Source organism: Symphalangus syndactylus, chromosome 9, assembly GCF_028878055.3.
Source record: "Symphalangus syndactylus isolate Jambi chromosome 9, NHGRI_mSymSyn1-v2.1_pri, whole genome shotgun sequence".
NCBI lineage: Eukaryota > Metazoa > Chordata > Mammalia > Primates > Hylobatidae > Symphalangus > Symphalangus syndactylus.
The window spans coordinates 116,875,478-116,891,616 of NC_072431.2; positions in this window are offsets into that span (position 1 = coordinate 116,875,478).

Here is a 16,139-nt window from a genome sequence, read left to right on the forward strand (position 1 = left end):
TGTACTTCATTGGAATGCAAAAAAAAAAAAAAAAAAAAACAAAACAGACAAGAGCAAGGACATCCTATCAATATTTGGATAAATCTCTACAAAAAGTGCTTGTACATTAAAACAATACATGATATAAAAGTATAAAGGCTTCAGTTATTTAGTGGGTGAAATATACATATGGAAAAATAGAAATCTGATTAAAATAATTTGAAAACTTTTGTGTTATTCAAAAGTAGGGTAAAGATAATTCATTGTTATATATGCATATTAAAATATCTTGACTTCTAAAAAACTATCCATGGTGTCTAAAACTTCTGTACAAATAGAAGGAAAAGTAGAAGGGAAAGAAAGAGTTAAAGGGAAGGAAAGAAAGAAAAAGAAAGCATTCAAATAAAAAATAAAGAAAGACAAAAAGAAATTAGAATCATAAAAATGTAGGAAAACATATCCACATGCAATTCTAAACACAGACTATCAGAATTAATTTTAAAAATTCATCTAAGGCCGGGCGCGGTGGCTCACGCTTGTAATCCCAGCACTTTGGGAGGCCGAGGCGGGCAGATCACGAGGTCAGGAGATCGAGACCATGGTGAAACCCCGTCTCTACTAAAAATACAAAAAATTAGCCGGGCGTGGTGGCAGGCGCCTGTAGTCCCAGCTACTCGGAGAGACTGAGGCAGGAGAATGGCGTGAACCCGGGAGACGGAGCTTGCAGTGAGCCGAGATCGCGCCACTGCACTCCAGCCTGGGTGACAGAGCGAGACTCCGTCTCAAAAAAAAAAAAAAAAAAAAAAAAAAAAAAAAAAAAAAAAAATTCATCTATATGTTATACATGGAATGCACATAAAGCCAAGGTTACAGAAATAAATAATAAAAGCTAAAGTGTGTCAACATGTGTATGCTGGGATAATGCTAAACAAACAATATTTTATGAGAGATATATTGATACTATGGCAAAAAAAGCCAAAATAAAAATGAAGCAGTTCACTTAATAATGAAACAAAATTTTCGTTCTCAAAAACGATTCAGTACACCACGATGACCTAAACAAAGCCTAATTTTTATGGAACATGACACCCCCAAATTAGGGAACATAACATAATATTCCAACAAACTTGCAATATTAAAACAAAATTTTATACAATGCCAACAAGCTTATTTTATCAAATTTTAAATGGTTGGTATTTTTGAGATAACACTATCAAGCAAAAATGCAACTAATTTAAAATAATATATTTAGAGATGTAAAAACATAGATCTAACGTCTCATGCTTCAAATAAGAAGTCATATTTGAAATTAAAAAATATATAGAAGAGAAAAACTTGTGGATTGCCACTAAGCACAAATACAAGAAAATAATTTTATATAAAGAAAGACTAAAATTAGTGAACAATGTATTTAACAATTTATAAGAGAATAACAAAATTGAGCAAAATAAAGTATAAGTGAAAATATAAGAACAGTTTTTAATAACATTACATGATTCAATTATACAAATCAGAGATAATCAACAGTGAAAAATGGATTCTAAAGAGATTAATAAAGTAGACAATTACTTGCAAAATTTATCAAGAAAATGAACGAAGACATTAATAAACAATGTCAGGAATACATTTCATATAGACAGATGCTGTAGAGATTAAAATAAGTGGATATTAGGAGTGAAGGTTATTGTCTACATTAAGCAAACAGGTTTAAAATATGAAAAATAAAGTAATTGAATCAGAAGGTAAAAATCTTACTTCAGTAAAACACTGGTACCTGATGAGTCTATGAGCATTTCATCAAATATTCAAGGAATATTTCAAAATTTGCAGTTTCAAAATTACCTACACTATTCCAGAGAACATAAAAAGAGTGGCTACTCTTCATCATTCTCATTTATATTAGTTGGAGAAACCTTTACTTTCAAGCCAAAGAGTCACAAACAAGATAGGAAAATTACAGGGCATTCTCGTTTGTGATTGTAGGTACAAAAGATAAAGAAATCCTAAAGAAAATATTATAAAATGTATTTTAACAATATTTTAGCAATACAAATTTGATTTAATATTAGGCAATTTTTTAATGCCTCTTACTCTGCTCTGTAAAGGATGGGAGAGACGGTGAAAACTGAATTTCCCAGACTCCCCTGTCAATTGGCTTCTCAGTAGGATACTCTGGCAAAAAACAAAAACAAAAACAAAAAACAGGTAGGAAAGGAGAAAGAGCCTCTGTTCCTTAGTAATCTCTCCTTCTCTCTCTCAACCTGACCTCCTACCGCTCCATCTCTCTGCTTCATGGGCATCTCAAATTCTTGAGTCTTCTTGGGAACTCTACCTTTAGCCTTAGCAACCTCTCCTCAGTCGTCACAGCTCTAGCCTGATTGTTCCCTCTTCAATGGCTACAGCACCTGGAGCAATTACAATGGCACCTCCAGCACAGCAGCAGCATGTAGGCTCTTAGACTCCTGCAGCACCCTCCCCACTACCACAATATTCCCATCATTATTATTCTCTGGTTGCTTTAAGTTATTTTCCCTCTTTTTTTGAAATATAGAAGTTTGTACATATTTTTGGGTTACATGTGATATTTTGATACATCTATACAACATATAATGATCAAATTAAAGCAATTGAGATATCCATCATTTCAAACATTTAACCTTTCTTTGCGTTAGAAACATTATAATTCTTCTGTTCTAGTTATTTTGAAATACACAATAAATTATTTTAACTATAATTTTCCTACTGTACTATTGAATACTAGAACTTAGTGTTTGACTGTGGCAATTCACTATTAACAGTTTAAAAGAGGAAAATAACATACTCTGCTCACTGGATGCAGAAAAATATTTAATAAAATTCAAAATCAACCATGAGTTTTAAAATTTCAAAACAATTTTATAGTAAACTTTGTACTGAAGTGAAAAATTTTAAATTGGTGTAATGTGGCTACAAAAAATATACTCATCATACATGTGATAAAATATCAAAATTATTTCTTTTAACTGGTCAAAGATGTCAGCTACCTCTTCTGATTCAGCATTCTGCTACAGGTGCTATTTGTTCAGAAATACTGAAAAAACATAAATTGCCAATTATTGACAGATAATATCTTTGTGTGTGTGTGGCAAATTCAAAATAAATAATAAGCTTAGAAGAAAATTTAACAAAATTTCTGGTTATAAAATGGATATTAAAAAGTCTATTGGCCAGGCATGGTGGCCCACACCTGTAATCCCAGTACAGCACTTCAGGAGGCTGAAGTGGGAAGATTGATTGAATTCAGGAGTTCAAGATCAGCCTGGGCAATCTGGTTAGACACCATCTATATTTTTAAATAAAATATTATAAAAATTAAAATAAGATAATGTAGGGTATTTGTTGCCATGGGAAAATGTAGGTTGTATTTTTTTATTCTATAAATATTATTTCTGTTGTTTGCTATTGCTACAAAGGAACTAGAAAATTAAGAGCAAATGAAATACAAAATAATCAGAAAAAATAAATTACAGAAGAACAGAACTGACATCAAATAACCATAAACAGAAGTATAACCATGGAGTTGATAAAAAATGTAAAGTTAGTTCTTTGAGAAAGACCTCTAGCCAGACTAATAAGGATTTTTAAAACCCCATAAATTACTAATATTAGGAATGATAAGAGTCTCAATTGTTAAAATGTCCGTTCTCCCAAATTTACATGTTTCTTCAACTTTGTTACAATCAAACCCATAAGGATTTTAAGAAGTAATTCTGTAGGCTGACTTTAAAATTCTGGTGGAAATGCAAATGACCTTAAAAAAGGCAAAGCAACTTAAAAAAATTTTTTCAAAAGGAGGACCTACAGTGCCTGATATCAAGAGTATTTATAAAGCTGCAGAAACAAAGACAGTGTAATATTGGTATCAAGATACTCAAATACATCAGTCAAAGACGATACAGAGTTCAGAAACAGACCCATACATTTGTAAAGATGCAAAGGTAATTCAGTGGGAGAAAGAATCCTCTTTTGACAAATGATTAACAATTGGATATTAATATTATAAATATAAAAAGTGATCTATACCTTGTACAATATGCCAAAAAAAGTTCTGAAGACATAAATGTAAAATATAAAACTCCAATATATTAGAGGAAATAAAAGAACATCTGTGTGACATTGAGTTAGGCAAAAATTTTTAGATTTAATACCTAATGCAAGACCAATATAAGAAAAATCAATAGAATAGTCTTCATGGAAATTAATAATTTCTCATAAAAAGACACGTTAAAGAATGGAAAGACATAGACTGGGAAAAGATATTTGCAAATCACATATGTGATAAAAAATTTATATTCAAAATATGTAAGGACTCTTAAAACTTATGAATCAAACATCCAAAAAAGCCCTTTCAGAATGGTGGAGTAAGGAATTCTGCTCTCCATAAAAACAGTGAGAAGAGTGCCATAAACTCTCAAAATCAACTTTTTCAGAATTCTAGGAATTAAAAAGGGCTTGTAACAATGCGAGGTGCATTTATTCAAGACAGACAGTTGAAAGAACAATGAGAGTTGTAGCATTTTAACTTCACCTAGTTCCATTTTTCTCTCCTCAGATAACTTAGCCTTGAAAATCAGCAGCCTTAGAGCCACTGCAGCTGTGAAAATGAGCATCCTAGAAGCCACTTGATGGGGCAAAATAAGTTTGGAGCTCCCAAAGGGTACACCTGAGATAATTATCACTCTTTGACCTCTCTGTCAGCTTTATGAAAAGGCACCATTCACAGGGCTTGCCTTTATTTGATCTGACTTAGGAGTCATATAGGGAGGAAAACCTAAACCCTAGGATGTTTGTTGATAATTCTCAATGGCTATTGTTTAACATGGCAAATGCCTAAAGCAGTAATAAAACTAACAAGAGGCTGATCAAAAAACTTAAGACAAACATATAAACTGGGAATTGAAATGTTTATTGAAGGCTTTGAAAAACTTCTAAATATTCTAAGGAAACTAGGACACCACATGTATGCACAGGGCTGTTTGCATGTCTAGGAAGAGAGAGTTGAGAAGCCTTCATCTCACCTGGCTAGCCTCAAGGTTTTGCACAGGAACAAGGTTTAAAACTGCCTACTAGAGCACTGAAGATGTTCCCTGACACATTTATTGGTTTAAGACATTTAAGGAAGTCTATGTGTAATCATTAATTGACATTAATCTAAAAAAGCCAACTTCAGTGACCATGACAAGAAAGAATACAGACTTTAGAGAGAGACCTAGGAAAGTAACTTAAAAAAAAAAAAAAAAGAGCCATAGAAACAACAACGAAGAACAATGAAACAAACCTGAGGTGGGGAAGATATTGGATTTTCCGATATGCCAGATTATATTATTTAAGGTGTTCCGTTTCAACAACAACAAAATTATAAGACATGCAGACAAACTCAAGAAAGTATTGCCTATACATAGAAAAGAAAAACAGTTAATAGAAACTTCCTGAGAAATCCTAGATAAATAATTCAAGTAAATATTATAAATATATTTGAAAAACTAAATAAAATAATATTTTAAAAAGTAAAAGGAATTATAGAAATGATGTCTCACTAAATGGAGCATATCAATGAAGAGATAACAATTTTTTTAAAGAATAGAGACTCTAAAGTTGAAAATTACAATAACTAAAAGAAAACTTTACTAGAGATGATCAAAAGTGGATTAAGGATGACAAAAGAGAGAATCCACAAACCTGAAGAAAGATCAATTGAGATTACCAGTCTGAGAAACAAGAAGGAAAATAATAAAGAAAAATAAATACACCTTCAGAGATCTTTGGGGAACCATCAAGTATAACAACATACACATAATAGAAATACCAGAAGATAGCTAAGTGAAATTATAGTAAGAATGTCTGAAGGAAGAGTGGCCAAAACTTCCTGAATTTGATGAAAAATATTTGTCTATATGTCAAAAAATTAACTGAGGCAAGATGGTGAAATAGAAGCCTTCACCAATTGTCCGTCCCATAAGAACATCAATTGAATATCTACAAAGAAGAGTACCTCTATAAGAATCAAAAATCAGGTGAAGAATTACAGTAACTTGTTTTAACACCATACTGCTGAAAGAAGCACTGAAGAGGCTAAGAAAGACAGTTGAATCACTGATGCTGCCTCTCCTCCATCCTCCCACCAGCCACTGCATGGCATGGGTAATCTGTGCACTTGTTGGAGGAAGAAAGCAGCAGTGATTGTGAGACCCTGCATAGAACTCAGTGCTGCCCTGTCATAGTGAGAAGCAAAACAGGGCTAAACTCAGCCAATGGCCATGAACAGAGGGAGCATTTAGACCAGCACTAGCCAGAGGGGACTAGTCCATCCCAGTAGTTGTAACTTGAAGCTTGGCAAGCCTTGCCAGCACAGGCTAAAGTGCTCTGGGGTCCTGAATAAATTTCAAAGGCCATCTAGGCCACAAGGACTGTAATTCCAAGGCAAGTCCTAATGCTATGCTGGGCTCAAAGCCAGTGGATATGGGACACCAGCTAGGGAAGCTATGGAAGTGCTTGTGTCACCCCTCTCCAAAAGCCAGTTAGCTCAGCTCACAGCAACAAAAGTGACTCCTTCCATCTGCTTTCAGGAGACGAAAGGGAAAAGCAAAGAGGACTTTGGCATCTTGAATGCCAGCTCAGCCACAGTAGGAGAGGCACTGGGAAGAGTCATGTGGTCTTTATTCTGTGCCCTACCTCCAAAATGATATATTTAGATATACCCTGAGCAAGAAGGAAACTGCCTGTTTTGAAAGGAAGAACCCAGTCCTAGCAGGATTAATTACCTGCTGACTAAAGAACTCTTGTTCCCTGAAGAGCCAGTAGCAATAACCAGATAGTAAGTCATGGGCCTTGGGTGAGACTCTAAGGCAGGCGGCTTCAGGAATCAACTTGGCCACAGTGGGGTAGAGCACCAAGTGAGCTTTTGGGGTCCCGAGTTCCAAGTCTTGGCTCTTGGATGGCATTTGTGGACCTACCCCAGGCCAGAGCGGAACCCACTGCCCTGAAGGGTGAGTCCTGGGCCTGGCAGCATTCACCAAAGGCTGGCTGAAGAACCCCTGGGCCTTAAGTGAACATTAGTGGTAGCCTGGCAGTACCCTCCATGGGTCTGTGGTGGTAGTGGCCAGGGGGAAAGGCCCCTCTGCCTGTGAAAGGGAGAGGTGAGAGTGGGAAGAACTTTGCCTTGTGGTTTGAGCATCAGTTTAGTTGTAATAAAATAGAGCACCAGGTAGATTGTTAAGGTTTTTGACTCTAGCCCCTGGCTTCCAGACAGCATCTTTGGACCCACCCAAAGCCTAGGGGAACTCTGTCCTGAAAGGAAGGACACAATCCTGGCTGGCCTCACCACCTGCTGATTGTAGAATCCTAGGGCCTGGAGCAAACATAAGCATTAGCCAGGTAGTGGTTCACATCGGGCCTTGGGCAAGACACAGTCCTGTGCTGGCTTCAGGTCTGACCCAGTGCAGTCCCAGTGATGGTGGCCACAGTGATGCTTGTGTCCTTTCACCCCCTAGCTCTAGGTGGCTCAGTATAGACAGACAGACTCCATTTGTTTGGGATAAAGTAAGGAAATAAAACAAGAGTCTCTGCCTGGTAATCCAGATAACTCTTTTGGATCTTATTCAAGACCACCGTAGTGGTTCCTATACAAGCCTGCAAAAATCACAGCACTACTGATCTTCGGGTGCCCCCTAATACAAATATAGCTAAGATCATAATATTCAAGTCCCTTTAAATACTTGGAAAGCCTTCCCAAGAAGGATGGGTACCAACAAGACCAGACTACAAAGACAAATTAAATACCTAACTTTTCAATTCAGAGTCTTCAATTCAAACCAGAAACTGATGAACATTGACAAGCATCAAGACCATGCAGGAAAACATGACCTCACCGAACAGACTGAATAAGGCACCAGGAACCAATCTTGAAAAAACAGAGATATATGTACTTTCAGATAGAGAATTTAAGGTAGCTGTTTTGAGGAAATTCAAACAAATTCAAGATAAGACAGAGAAGGAATTCAGAATTTTATCAGATAAATTTAACAGAGATTGAAATGATTAAAAAGAATAAAGTAGAAATACTGGGCTTCAGAAAAGCAATTTATATACTGAAGAATGCATCACAGTCTATTAATAGCAGAAATAAGCAGAAAAAAATCAGTGAGCTTGAAGATAGGGAATTTGCAAAAACACGATCAGGGGAGAAAAAAGAAAACTATAATAAAAAAAGAATAAGCATACCTATAAAAAATAGCCTCAAAAGAGCAAATCTAGGAGTTAGTCATCTTAAAGAAGAGGTAGAGAAAGAGATAGGGATAGATTATCTGTTTAAAGGAATAATAGAAGAAAACTTCTGAAATTTAGGAAAATATATCAATATTTAAGTACAAAAAGATTATAGGACACCAAGCATATTTAACTCAAAGAAAACAGAGTATTAGGGTTCTCTAGAGCGACAGAATTAATAGGATATATATATATATATCCATGTATATATATATATATATATATATATATATATATATATATATACATGGATATAGATATATACATGGATATATATCTATATCCACCAAAGCCCAGTAACAGGCCAAGGGCAGTCTCTCAAAAGGAGAGTAGTTATCTGCAGAAGATGGCAGGACCTTGCTCCAAAATCCTAGAGGCCTCTGCTGTGATTCACCTATGGGGGCCTGCCAAAGGCTCCAAACAGCATCCTTATCTGCCACTGACACCTCAAGCACCATTGGATCTGCTGGGTCATATGGCCTATGTGGCATAGCAGCTTGCACAGCAGCCTGGAACTGTTGCAGAGCCTTCTTCTGTTCTGGACCCACTCAAAACTGGCAGCCTTTTGGGTCACTGGGTAAATGGGCCGGAGTAACACACCCAAATGGGGAATGTGGTGCCTCCAAAATCCAAAAGACTCACCAGGCATTCTACCTGTTTCTTGGTTGTAGGAGGGGCCAAATGCAGCAACTGTCCTTCACTTTAGAAGGAATGTCTGAACAGGCCCCACAGTACTGAGCCGCTAGACATTTTACTGAGGTAAAGGGTCCCTGAATTTTAGTCAGATTTATTTCCCCTCCCCTAGCACACAAATGTCTCACCAAATAAGTCTGGTGTGTTTGCTACTTCTTGCTCACTGGATCCCATCAGCATACTGTAATCAGTGTAATATCTTGTGGAAGTGAAAACCGATCAAGGTCTCTCCAAATCAGATAATGACACAAAAGTGGAGAGTTGATACACCCCTGATGTAGGAGAGTAAACGTATATTGCTGGCCTGCCAGCTGAAGGCAAATTGCTTCTGGTGGGCCTTATGGACAGGGATGGAGAAAAAGGCATTTGCCAAGCCAAAGGCTGCATACCAGATACCAAGGATGTGTTAATTTGCTCAAGCAACGAAACCACATCCAGTACAGCACCTGCAATTGGAGCCAACACTTGGTTAAGCTTATGATAATCCACTGTCATTCTCCAAGATCCATCTGTCTCCTGCAAAGTCAAATGGGAGAGGTGAATGGTGATGTGCTGGGAATCACCACCCCTGCATCTTTCAAGTCCTTGATTGTGGCACTAATCTCTGCAGTTCCTCCAGAGATACAATGTTGTTTTTGATTTTCTATTTTTCTAGATAGAGGCGTCTCTAATGGCTTCCATTTGGCCTTTCCCACCATAATAGCCCTCACCTTACCAGACAGGGAGCCAATGTGGGGGTGCTGCCAGCTGCTGAGTATGTCTATGCCAATTATGCATCTGGCACTGGGGAAGTGATTACAGGATGATTCCAGGGACCCACTAGACCCACTGTAAGTCAGACCTGAGCTAAAAAACTCCATTAATTTCCTGACCCCCATAAGCCCCTACTTTAACTGGAGGACCACAATGACGTTTTGGGTCCCCTGCAATCAATGTCAGCTTGGAGCCGGGTTCCAGTAGCCCCTGAAATGTCTGATCATTTCCCATTTCCCACTGCAGAGTTGCCCTTCTAAAAGGCCAGAGGTCTCCTTGGGGAAGGATGGGAGAAAGATTAACAGCATAAATTTTTGGTAGCGTAATGGGGTCCTTCCTCAGGGGGACCCAGCCTCCCCTTCATTCAAGGAGTTCTGAGTCTGTAAACTGAATCAAGTCTGGAAATTGACTGAGGGGCCACAATTTTCTGTTTTTTATCTATTTATTTATTTATTTATTTATTTATTTATTTATTTGCTTTTTTTTTGTTTTGTCGTGAGATGGAGTCTCGCTCTGTCACCCAGGCTGGAGTGCAGTGGTGCGATCTCGGCTCGCTGCAACCTTCGTCTCCCGGATTCAAACAATCCTCCTGTCTCAGCCTCCCAGTAGCTGGGACTACAGGTGTTCACCACCACACCCAGTTAATTTTTGTATTTTCAGTAGAGACAAGGTTTCACCATGTTGGTCAGGCTGGTCTCAAACTTCTGACCTCAGGTGATCCACCCACCTTGGCCTCCTAAAGTGCTGGGATTTTTACAGGTGTGAGCCACTGCACACAGTCAATAATCTGTTTTTTTAATTCAAATTATTCTTTTTTCCACTTGATCTGGAAGTTTTCTGCTTATATAAATTAAGTAGGAATGCAGTAGGCTTCCTCTCAATTTTACTTCTAGAAACACTGTGATTAATTAGCCAACGCCAGAGCTCTACCTGAGTCAGACTATTCTGATTGCTGCTCTGCCTCTACTGTCAATTGCAGTAGCTACGCCCACCTTGCCTTTGACAGTTGAGTGCTGCCACTTGGTCCCTGCCACCTCGGGGATCCAACTATTCCCATTGTCTTCAAGTTTTGTAGTTGAGTGATTGCAGTTCCCACCATTAGATCTGACATACAGAGAAGAGCAATTACAGGGCTCTTCAAAGATGCAGGTGCTGCCCTCACAAATCCATTTTGCAAAGCATAGGTCAAGGGTATATTTTCTGGACCCTCCCAGCTGGGATGGTAGGTATAAAGTGACTAATCCACTCCACCATCCCAATCTTCCCAAGCCTTTGGATCCCTTTCTCTACATTAAACCAAGGGAGATCAGGCATTTCCAGCTCTCTCACAGTGGACCATCTTTTAATCCTTATTTCAGCCAACCAAGCAAATAAACTGTTAGAACCTGTTTTAACTCATGAAGCTGCAACATTAAATGCAGAATCCCTATTTAGTGGGCCCAAATCAGTAAATTCAGCCTGATCCAAATCTGTGTTCCTTCCACCATTATTCCATACCCTTAATATCCATTCCCATACCTGTTCTCCAGATTTTTGCTTATATAAATTAGAAAACAAAAGCAGCTCTTTACAAGTGTAGCATACCTCCTCATAGGTCACACTCTCAACCTCACGTCTAGGAGCCCACCAGGACTTTAGTCTACTTATAGGTCTAGAAGCTAAAAGGGGTATTGGGAGTGGATCCTGAGGAGAATCAACATTATGTTGCCTGGAAATTGCCTCAGAGGAGGCCATCACTGTTGCCTCAGGCAGCTCAGGGTTTGTCTCCTAGGACAAAGGTGGAAAGGCTGATGGGAGTATGGGTCGGGGAGGGGATGTTGCCACTACTGGGGATAGGGAAGCTGTTTCTTCTGGCAAGAAAAGTTCATCAGAGTTTATGAACTCAGTGTCCCCAGCTTCATCAGGGTCCTCCCACATATCCCCTCCCAAGTTGCAGGGTTTCATTCTTTTCCAATCAATGCCCTCGCTTTAAGAGTAGCCACCTGGTGAGGCTGTGCATGCACCTTTTATTACAGGTCAGCCACTTGCATGATAAGAGCTTGTGTCTGTTTTTCCACAAGTACAGCTCTTTCTCTACAGGAGATAAGACTCTCACTCATGGCAATCTTAGCAGATTTGAGACAGTATCTGCTTCTAAACTGGGAGTTAGTTAGAATCTCTGAGCTCATCATTTTCATTCATCACTTTGTCTGGTGAACTTAAGAGCAACCAACCAACTTTTTATTTTCCTTGGTTCTACACATGTAGTCAAATGTATTATGTATAGAGTCACTAAACTCCTTGCGTCTCATGAGTGGTGAATTGGGAGTATCAAATGAATTCATTTTGCATAACTCTCTAAACAGTTCATGCCAAGGACTATCAGTGTTCTCCATAATATTAGAAGTAGAATCCTCAGCATTTTTGGATCTAATCATATTAAGCATCCAACTCCAGAAACTGCAAAATCAATGAAAGAACTCCATCCTTAATATTCTGTTCCTCTAGAACCACTCCTGTTACCAAAATCTGTATTAGCCAGGGTTCTCAAGAGGAACAGAGTATCTCTCTCTCTCTCTCTCTCTCTCTATATATATATATATATATATTAACTCACACAGTAACAAGGACCCACAATAGGCCGTCTGCAAGCTGAGAAGCAAGGAAGCCAATCCGAGTTCCAAGGATGAAGAACTTGGAGTCTGATGTTTGAGGGCAGGAAGCAATCTAGCACAGGAGAAAGATGTAGGCTGGGAGGCTAAGGCAGTCTAACCTTATCATATTTTTCTGCCTGCTTTACATTTGCTGGCAGCTTATTAGATGGTGTCCATGCAGACTGAGGAAGGGTCTGCCTTTCCAAGCCCACTGACTCAAATGTTAATCTCCTTTGGCAATACCCTCACAGACATATCCAGGATGAATACTTTGCATCCTTCAATCCAATCAGTTGGATTGGATACTAAGCTGACACTCAGTATTAATCATCTCAACTACCTCAAGGCATTCAATAATAAAATTTCCAAATGTAAAGGATAAAAGAAGAATCCTAAAAAGAGCAATAAAAAGGAAATAAGTAACATACAATGAAGTTCCAATACATATGGCAGTAGACTTTTCAATGAAAACCTTACAGGCCAGGAGAGAGTGGAATGACATATTTAAAGTGCTAAAGGAAAAATATTTTTATTCTAGAATAGTATATCTGGAACAATAACTTTCAGATATGAAAGAGAAAGACATTCCCAGACAAACAAAAGCTGAGGGATTTCATTAATGCCAGACCTGTCCTACAATAAATGTAACTGGGGTTTTGCAATCAGAAAGAAAAGGAGGTTACTGAGTAATACAAAATAATCTAAAGGTACGAAACTCACTGGTAATAGTAAGTACCCAAAAAAACTCAGGCTATAATAACAATGTTATTGTGGTGTGTAAACTAATCTTATCTCAAGTGGAAACACTAAAAGATGAACCCATTGAAAATAATAACAAGAGCAGCTTTTCAAGACATAGTTCAAAAATATATAAATAGAAACAACAAAAAGTTAAAATGTAGAGGGACAATGCTAAAGTGTAGAGTTTTCATTAGTTTTCTTTTTGCTTGCTTGTTTGTTTATGCAATTAGTGTTGAGTTGTCATCAGTTTAAAATAACAAGTTATAAGACAGTATTTGCAAGCCACGTGGTAACTTCAATCAAAAAACATACAATAGGAGAATCAGAAGGAATACATTTTTAGTGGAATTTTAGAGGTCCTAAATTGTCACCTGGCCAGAGTGGCAGAACAACATGGTGGAATAGAAAGCTCCGCCAATTATTCCTCCTGCAAGGACACTAAGTTAACAACTATCTACACAGAAAAAGCACTATCATAAGAACCAAAAATCAGGGTCATAACAAAGACATTACCAGAGAAGGAGTGAGGAGCAGAGCATGTCTTGGGCACAGTCGTCAAGTCTCCCTCTTTCAACCTGCTGATAGGACTCCTGCAAGTCCAGCTTTGCCAAGAACATTGTGTGCTTTCCACAGCAGATAGTAAATAATAATGTGAGCGTCAACACACCAGGATGAATGAATCATTCTTGGGGACTAGAGAAGTGCCACTCATTTTGCAGATAGAAGAGAATACAATTTCAAGAACGTGAAATGGCATGCTTTACAACAGTAGATTGGACAGTCAGGAGCAAGACTGAGGAACAAAAGTCAAACCTCAATATTCTCTCATCAACTAGTAATCAGAATCAGATTATGTGAATGTCCATTGGAAAGAAAACAAGAAATCAGGCTAATACTTCAAATAAAAAATATGCTTGAGGAGTATTGAATTGTTTACCTTGGCTGTCATCTGCCCTTTAAGTGGTCTTGACCCAATAGGTAGTTGGGATGCTTAAGGTTGATCTTCTGGTCCCTAAGCAAATAAGACTTCACTGCAGTTAAAAGAAGTTGAGTACCAGGAAAGGAGAGGATGTGCCAAACCATTTGCTTATCTATTAATTTCACTTCTTGGTCTATAAATGGCTATTACTTTGGAAATTAAAAGAGTCACTCTGTTGTTGAAAGGTACCAATTGTAGAAAGAAGCAAACAAATTTACTTCTTTATGTCAGGATTTTCTTTTGTGATTTAAAATTGTGTATATTCTACAAATAAATATTGAGCAAGCCTACCCATGCATGGCACTCTGCACAGAATTATAGGCCTGGATGGAGTTGTGGAGATTACCCAGAATGATTCCTTAATTTAACAGCAGAGGAAATGAAGATGACAGAGAAAAGAAAAAACAAAAACAAAAACAAAAATACCTCCTTTATGTAACTTTCTCATCTAGTAGCAGGACTGTGACTTGAACCCAGTTCACTTAATCCTAAGTAATCTCAAGTTCTATCATTTCCTCCCACCACCAGCATTCATTTTCAATTCCTCACCTCAAATAAGGTCACTCAACTAATAAAAAATTAAAAAACATAAAATAGATTTACAAAACATAAAAAACAAGAAATTAATTTATACCACCATAGAAAATAACCTTCACTAAAAGGAAAATGGGAAGGAAGGAAAGAACAAAGAGAAGACTACAAAACAACAAACCAGAGAATAAATAACAAAATGGCAGAATTAAGTCCTTACTTATCAATAATAACATTGAATGTAAATGAAATAATTTCTCCAATCAAAAGACATAGAGTGGCATAATGGATTTTTAAAAAGACCCAGTCATCTGTTTCCTACAAGAAACATATCTTACCTATAAAGACACATATAGACTGACAGCGAATAAATGAAAAAGATATCCCTTACCAATAGGAACCAAAAAATAGCAGGAGTAGCTATACTTACATCAGACAAAACAAGTTTTAAGACAAAACTATAAGACAAAAACTGTAAGAAGAGACAAAGTCACTAATGTTAAAGGGGTCAATTCAGCAAAAGGATATAACAATTTTAAATTAATATAGGCCCCCAACACTGGAGTACCCAGGTATATAAAGCAGATAATAGAGGCAAAGAGAGATAGAGACTCCATTACAATAGTAGCTGGAGACTTCATTGCCCCACTTTATGGATTGGACATATTTTCTAGACATAAAATCAACAAAGAAACATTGGAGATAATCTGCACTGTAGGACAAACAGACGGAATAGATATTTACAGAACATTTTATCATATGGCTTCAGAATACACATTCTTCCCCTCAGCACATGGCTCATTCTCAAGGATAGACAATATGTTAGATCACAAAGTGAGTTTTAAAACATTAAAATAATAAAATAATATTAAGCAAATTTTCTCACCACAATGGAATAAAACTGGAAACTGATAATGAGGAATTTTTGAAACTATGCAAATACATGGTGTGATGGTTAATTCTGAATGTCAGCTTGATTGGATTGAAGGATACAAAGTATTAATCCTAGGTATATCTATGAGGGTGTGGCCAAAGGAGATTAACATTTGATTCGGTGGGCTGGGGAGGGCAGCCCCACCCTTAATCTGATGGGCACCATCTAATCATCTTCCAGCAAATATAAGGAAGGCAGAAAAACGTGAAGAGGTGAGACAGGCCTAGCCTCCCAGTCTACATCTTCCTGCCATGCTGGATGCTTCCTGCCCTCGAACACTAGACTCTAAGTTCTTCAGTTTTGGGACTCGGACTCTCTCTCCTTGCCCCTCAGCTTGCAGACAGGTCCTGCTGCAGGACCTTGTGATCATTTAAGTTAATACTTAATAAACTCATTTTATATATATATATATATATATATATATATATGAGTAAAAAAGTAAACAAGTACATATCTTATGAGGTGGCCATTCTACTTCTAGATATTTGCACAAGGGAAATTAAGTAGATATGTCCAAACAAAGACTTAGAAGCAAATGTTTATCTAAGCTTTATTTGTAATAGCCAAAAAAATGAGGAAAACTATAATGTCA